Here is a 6,088-nt window from a genome sequence, read left to right on the forward strand (position 1 = left end):
CTTTCTGCTCACCTGTAATAATTCTTACACCAAACCACAATATTTGCACTCTCTGCATCTCCCTCTATGTGCAGGATGCATAGAGGTCCTTCACGGGACATACACACCATCTCCCTCATTCCTATTGTCCAAATAAATGTTTCCACCCAAGCTTGCAGACCTACACTACCCCTTTGGATAAGTTTTTCGCATTTAACCTGACCAAAATTGTTTACTTTCCTGTTTTCTCATTGATTACAGTTTACATAGGCCTCATGGGATCTGATTGTTGTTAATAGGATGTCAGCACATTTTGTTCTATGTTGTGTATCTTCCCACTTTGTGTAAAGTGACTGTACTTATTGTGTTTACTGTTTATCTCCAATTTATACCTAATATACTTTATGGACAAAAATAAATAAAAAATGTCTAGCCCCTAAATGATGTTTTTTTTTTTTCCAGCTCTTTTTTTTTTGTAAAAAACAGCATGAGGACTTCCCAAATCAAATAAAGGGAATGGTGAGGTGAGCACTGTCCTGGGGAACACGTACCAATACAGTTAATGTTTAAAAATAAAAAGAGCCTCTTTTAATAAGGCTTAAAAGGCAATAATAATTTACATGAGGCCTTTACATCACATTCCTTTTATCATTTTATTTCTGTAATGCAGCTTTCTGTCTGCATGCAAGGGACATTCCTTATATCCTTTAGATGTAAATGTACTCTTGAAAAGCTGTATTCTAGCTGAAACAATTTTAAAATTTCTATCTAGAACATCAGTAATTTTACTTTTTAAGCCGGCTGATAAAAACGTCAAATATCACTCAAGATTATTCCAATAAAAAGGGATGAGAGATGAAGAACGAGATACTTTTACTTCTTTAAATGTACCATTCACTAAATCCACAAAAAGAGATTAGCTCTCTGAAACTCAACCTATAATTTGGTTTATTATAAAAAGAATAATACCTATATTTCTATCTGTTCATTTCCCACTTTAAATTACAGGGTGCAATGGAGAGCATGTTGTTGCATTATTTATATAGGATTATATATTATATATCCTATATTTATATAGGATATTCTGTATGTGTATGGATTATAGGCTAACACAGCTGGTTGGCAAGTTGCACTTTACATATCAGAAGACCTGAGGAGTTACTCGCAGGGGGTCGTAAAATGTAGATTGGCCTTTGGCCTGACAAAAGGTATTTATTGATGATAACTTGAGAGGAAATGGTGGATTGTTTACCTGGTAAACATTACAAGTGGGATCTTTTCACAGTGATATCAAAGAGTATTTTGGGTTGACCTAGCAGAAACCCCCCCCCCCCCCCCAGTGTCACACTGGTATTTCAGGAGCTGGCAGTCACACTTATATACTGACACACACACAATACACACACACACACATACACACACATTCATACATGAGGATGAGAGCACAGGCTTAGGAATGGGACTCTGAAGGCTGCTATTTCCACATACTGTGCAGAACGAGCTCTACATGAATATGAAAATTGTCTCTGTACCTCGCCATCTTTTACACAAATACCAGCAAATCCTGCAATTCTACTTCCATCTTTATAGTAAGAAGAACCATCAACATACCAGCACTCACTTTCAAGGTCAAAAGGTTTGGATACGGCAGTAAAAACTCTGTGCTGCAAACTATTTCCTTGCACTTGACATTCATGAGGTTCACCTTCAATCATCAATCCACCAACCAGGACACTAGGTTCCTTTAACATTAAGCCCTCAATATTCTCTGACAATAAAGCTGTGGTCCATCTTGCAAGCCTTTTACAATTTACATCTGTTTCTTTCCATTTCCCATTTGCTAACATGACTATAGGAGTGTGATGACTAGCAATGATGACCTTTTGTGTACCTGTCAAGTACCTGAATTTGTTTATTGCCCAATAACAACACAGCACCATACGAGTACACAAAGGATACTTCTGTTCTACAGATGATAGTAAACGTGATGCATAGGCTACAGGTCTTTGTTTTCCAAAATAGTCTTGCGTGATGGCAACAGATAAGGTACTGGGGCCTACATGTGGATAGAGTCTGAATTCTTTATTTGGGTCTGGTGATGCTAGTGCAGGGGCGTTGCCTAAAGTTTCTTTTAAAGCTTCAATGGCTTGTGTGTGCTCTGATTTCCATTTCCATTCGTCTTGTTTTAGCAGATTATACAAACACTCTGTAAATGACGCATAATGAGGCACAAACTCCCTGCAGAAACCTGTCATGCCTAAGAATTGTCTCAGACTTTTTTCATCAGTGGGCAATGGCATATTACTTATCAGTTCAACCCTTTGTTCATTTATACTTCACCCTGACTGTCCCACAGTAACACCCAGAAATTGGACTTCCTGTTTCCCCAATTGTATTTTCTTTGGGTTAATTTTCAAACCTGCTTCTCTCAAAAGCAGCAACATTTCCCTCACATCGTTCACATGCACCTCCATGGAGGCCGACCCAATCAAAATGTCATCAACATATGAAATTACTCTCTCAGGGTTTGAAAACTTATCAATCACTTCTTTCATATGTGAATGAAATATTGCTGCACTGTCTTTATAGCCTTGAGGCATAACTGTCCAATAATATTGAAGGCCTGCCCAGCTGAAAGCTCTTTTGTATTGGCATGATGGGTCAAGGGGTAAATTCCAATAGCTGTTACTGATATCAATGACCGTAAACCACTTCATTTCTGGCGTTAATTTGGCAATCATTTCAGGGTAAGCTGCTACCACAGGTGCCATACTTTTAGCATATTTGTTTAAGGCACGGTAATCTATCGTCAGCCTGAACGACCCATCAGGTTTGATGACTGGCCAGGCTGGCGAATTGCATATCGATGCATCCCTTTTTAATGTACCTTGCGCCTCCAATTGTTTTATAGCTTCTGTTATAGGTTTAATGGCCTCCTTTGGCACTGGGTATTGCTTGAGAGGTGCCGGATCAAATCCTTCCAATAAAATCATTGTATTCATCCTACCACAATCTTGTTTATGTTTAGCCATTATGTCTTCAAATTCACACATCAGACTATCCCAACAGGGATCCCAATCTCCATGTAACACACCGACAGGTTTTACTGCTGCTGTTATCAATTCCATGGGAGGATGCCACACATGACCCAACCCTCATCTCCAGACATCTTCCACAACTTCATGTTTGCAAGATCAACCACCAGACCCTGCTGCACAGAGACATCAGCACCAATTATGTCCTGATTCTGACAAACAACATCACACTTCCACTTTTCTCCCCCTATTTGCATTTTAACACCATGCACCAAAGGAGCTTCAATGGAATGTCCAGTGACACCTGTTATTCTAATTTTCTCATTTCCAGGGACAACAGATTTACTAAAACTAACAGCTGCTCCACTATCTAACAGCGCATTTACATGAGTTCCCCCTAATGTTACATCAACAGTGGGCCGCCCCCAGGAGTCTAATGTTAAGTCAGTTAAGAATTGGCAGGACGGGGCGTGGGGGGCTCGGGACCCCTAACAATCACTGGTAGAGGGTGTCACAGCATTCTCCTTTCCTACTACTGCTATTTTGACCCCTCCTGCTTTTATTTTTTCCATTTCTTCCTGTATCTTATTCAGCTCCTCCTGCAAACGATCTCTCTCACTTCTGATTTCATTAAATGGCACCCAAGGCTGTTTGCTAGGCTTTCCTCTGGGTTCTGGCCTTCTATAACTTCCTGAACTGTAATTTGTTCTTCCCCTCCATGGTCCTTTAAAATCAACTCTATCTTGCTGACCCTCGACTCTAAAAATTCTAGCTGCATCAACCGCCATACTGTCCTCTCTGCACTTTCTCCTCCACAAATTATCCACTCTCAACAAAATATCATTATAATCACTAGGATCAGGTGTAACAGATAAAATACCTTCCCTGACATCATTATCTAATGCTTCTAATAACATTGCCCTGTGAACCACCGTGTTCAAAACCTGGATTTCCAGTCATTACATATTCCATCACACTTCTAATTCTATCTGCAAGTTCATATGGGCATTCATTTTTCATCTGTCTAATTTTTCCTGACAAGGACACATTTGTTGTCACACCATACAATGCCTTTAACAATTCCCTTAAAACATCCTTAACTTTATGACGCTGGCCACAATTCTGCAAAATCCGTGCCCACAATCCATTGCCTGCACTTTTCTGCAAAATTCTAGCTAGGTCTTCTATATTCAAATTGTATGTGTCTCTGACTCTCTGCAAATCACAAAACCATTTCATGAATCTATTTACATCATAGCGGGGTACTTGTCCTATCTCTCTTACAATGGCTTCCATCTCCTGTGGCTTTAATTGTTTTGTGATCAATTGAACTTCACTTGAATTGTCAGTGTTTAATACAGTGGTTGTAGTGGTAGGAGCTGCTGGTATACCTGTGACTGCATTTAATTCATCCCAGGGATATATTGGCTTATAATCTTTGGTATCAAGCTTAATTTTAGACGTATCATTTTGGTGCGCATAATTAGATTTTTCTGCCAATTTATCAAAAGCAATATTAGCAGCATGTTTACATTCCTCCAATTGTTTCTCAGCAACTTGTATTTTTACTGACAATTCCTCATTCTCCCGACTTAAACCATCACACAATTTAGCCTTCTCAATCAGCGCCTCCCCAGTAGTAATAGCATGTAACCTCAGATCCGATATCCTCTCATTCAACTCTTTCTCCAAAACCTCATATCTCTGAGCCTGTTCTAGAATTTGCTGCTCTTTCCCTTTAATCTCCTCCAATAATTCTGTACAACAAGACAATAATCCCTGAATAATGATACCTTTACGTTTCTTATTTTTTGTTTTCTTATTAAAGACATTATCAGATAAAAAGCATTTCATCAAATCCCAGGACTGTCTATATTCTTGGGGAATATCATAAGGTCCCCCATGACTTTTTATATAATTTAGCAGCCACATATTCACATTCTCTCCCTTAGTGCTATTGTCACAACCAGACACAGCCATTGTGCAAGAAATAAAAATAAATAACTATTCAGAAAATAAGGAACAAGGCACACTTACCAACTGTTAGGGTTCCTAGGCTTATAATCTTCTCCAGATCCTGGTCCTGGGGTTCAAAACTTTCTTCCTGGGTCCTCACCGTCTTAAGTCACCACCAAACTTTGGGGTCACAGCACAGTTTTTGCGTCCTCACTGACTTCTGGTTCCAAGTCCGAAATGCACTTCTGATCCGGGTCACGGCACCAATGTAGTGATATATTATATTCGTATTAGTGGTAGTATTAATTAATTATTTCTATAATGCGAGTTATTCTTGCAACGACCCAGTTCTTCCAGAGAGATGCATTTATTGAGACTTCACAAAAGAATAAAGATATTTGCAACAGATGACAAAATCCAACAGAGTAAATAGCAGCCTTCAGAGTCCCATTCCTAAGCCTGTGCTCTCATCCTCATGTATGAATGTGTGTGTATGTGTGTGTGTGTGTATTGTGTGTGTGTCAGTATATAAGTGTGACTGCCAGCTCCTGAAATACCAGTGTGACACTGGGGGGGGGGGGGGGGTGTTCTGCTAGGTCAACCCAAAATACTCTTTGATATCACTGTGAAAAGATCCCACTTGTAATGTTTACCAGGTAAACAATCCACCATTTCCTCTCAAGTTATCATCAATAAATACCTTTTGTCAGGCCAAAGGCCAATCTACATTTTACGACCCCCTGCGAGTAACTCCTCAGGTCTTCTGATATGTAAAGTGCAACTTGCCAACCAGCTGTGTTAGGCTATAATCCATACGCATACAGAATATCCTATATAAATATAGGATATATAATATATAATCCTATATAAATAATGCAACACATGTCTATGTAAATGTTTGTATTTGTAATTTATGTTTTTTGATCCATAAATGATTTCAGATTTTGTGTTATCATTTGATAAATAAATGTATTATAATTTATAAATAATAATAATTTATCAATAAAACTAGTAAATAAATACATCTTCATTTAAATAATAAAAAAAACATAAAAATCGTGAAGTATAGGAAAAGTTCCTCTCCACGAGCACTATGCACGCACCAGACTCAATTGACC

General features: G+C 38.6%; 1 pseudogene across 1 annotated transcript; it reads right to left on the reverse strand.

Annotated features, from left to right (window-relative positions):
- Positions 1 to 1,515: 1,515 nt before the first annotated feature.
- LOC309545536 lies at positions 1,516 to 4,994 on the reverse strand (annotated as a pseudogene). Its single transcript has one exon. The product of its transcript is annotated as an uncharacterized misc_RNA (transcript).
- Between the last annotated feature and the right edge of the window lie 1,094 nt (positions 4,995 to 6,088).

Source organism: Pelophylax lessonae, assembly GCF_965119305.1.
Source record: "Pelophylax lessonae genome assembly, chromosome: 2".
In the NCBI taxonomy this organism is placed as follows: domain Eukaryota; kingdom Metazoa; phylum Chordata; class Amphibia; order Anura; family Ranidae; genus Pelophylax; species Pelophylax lessonae.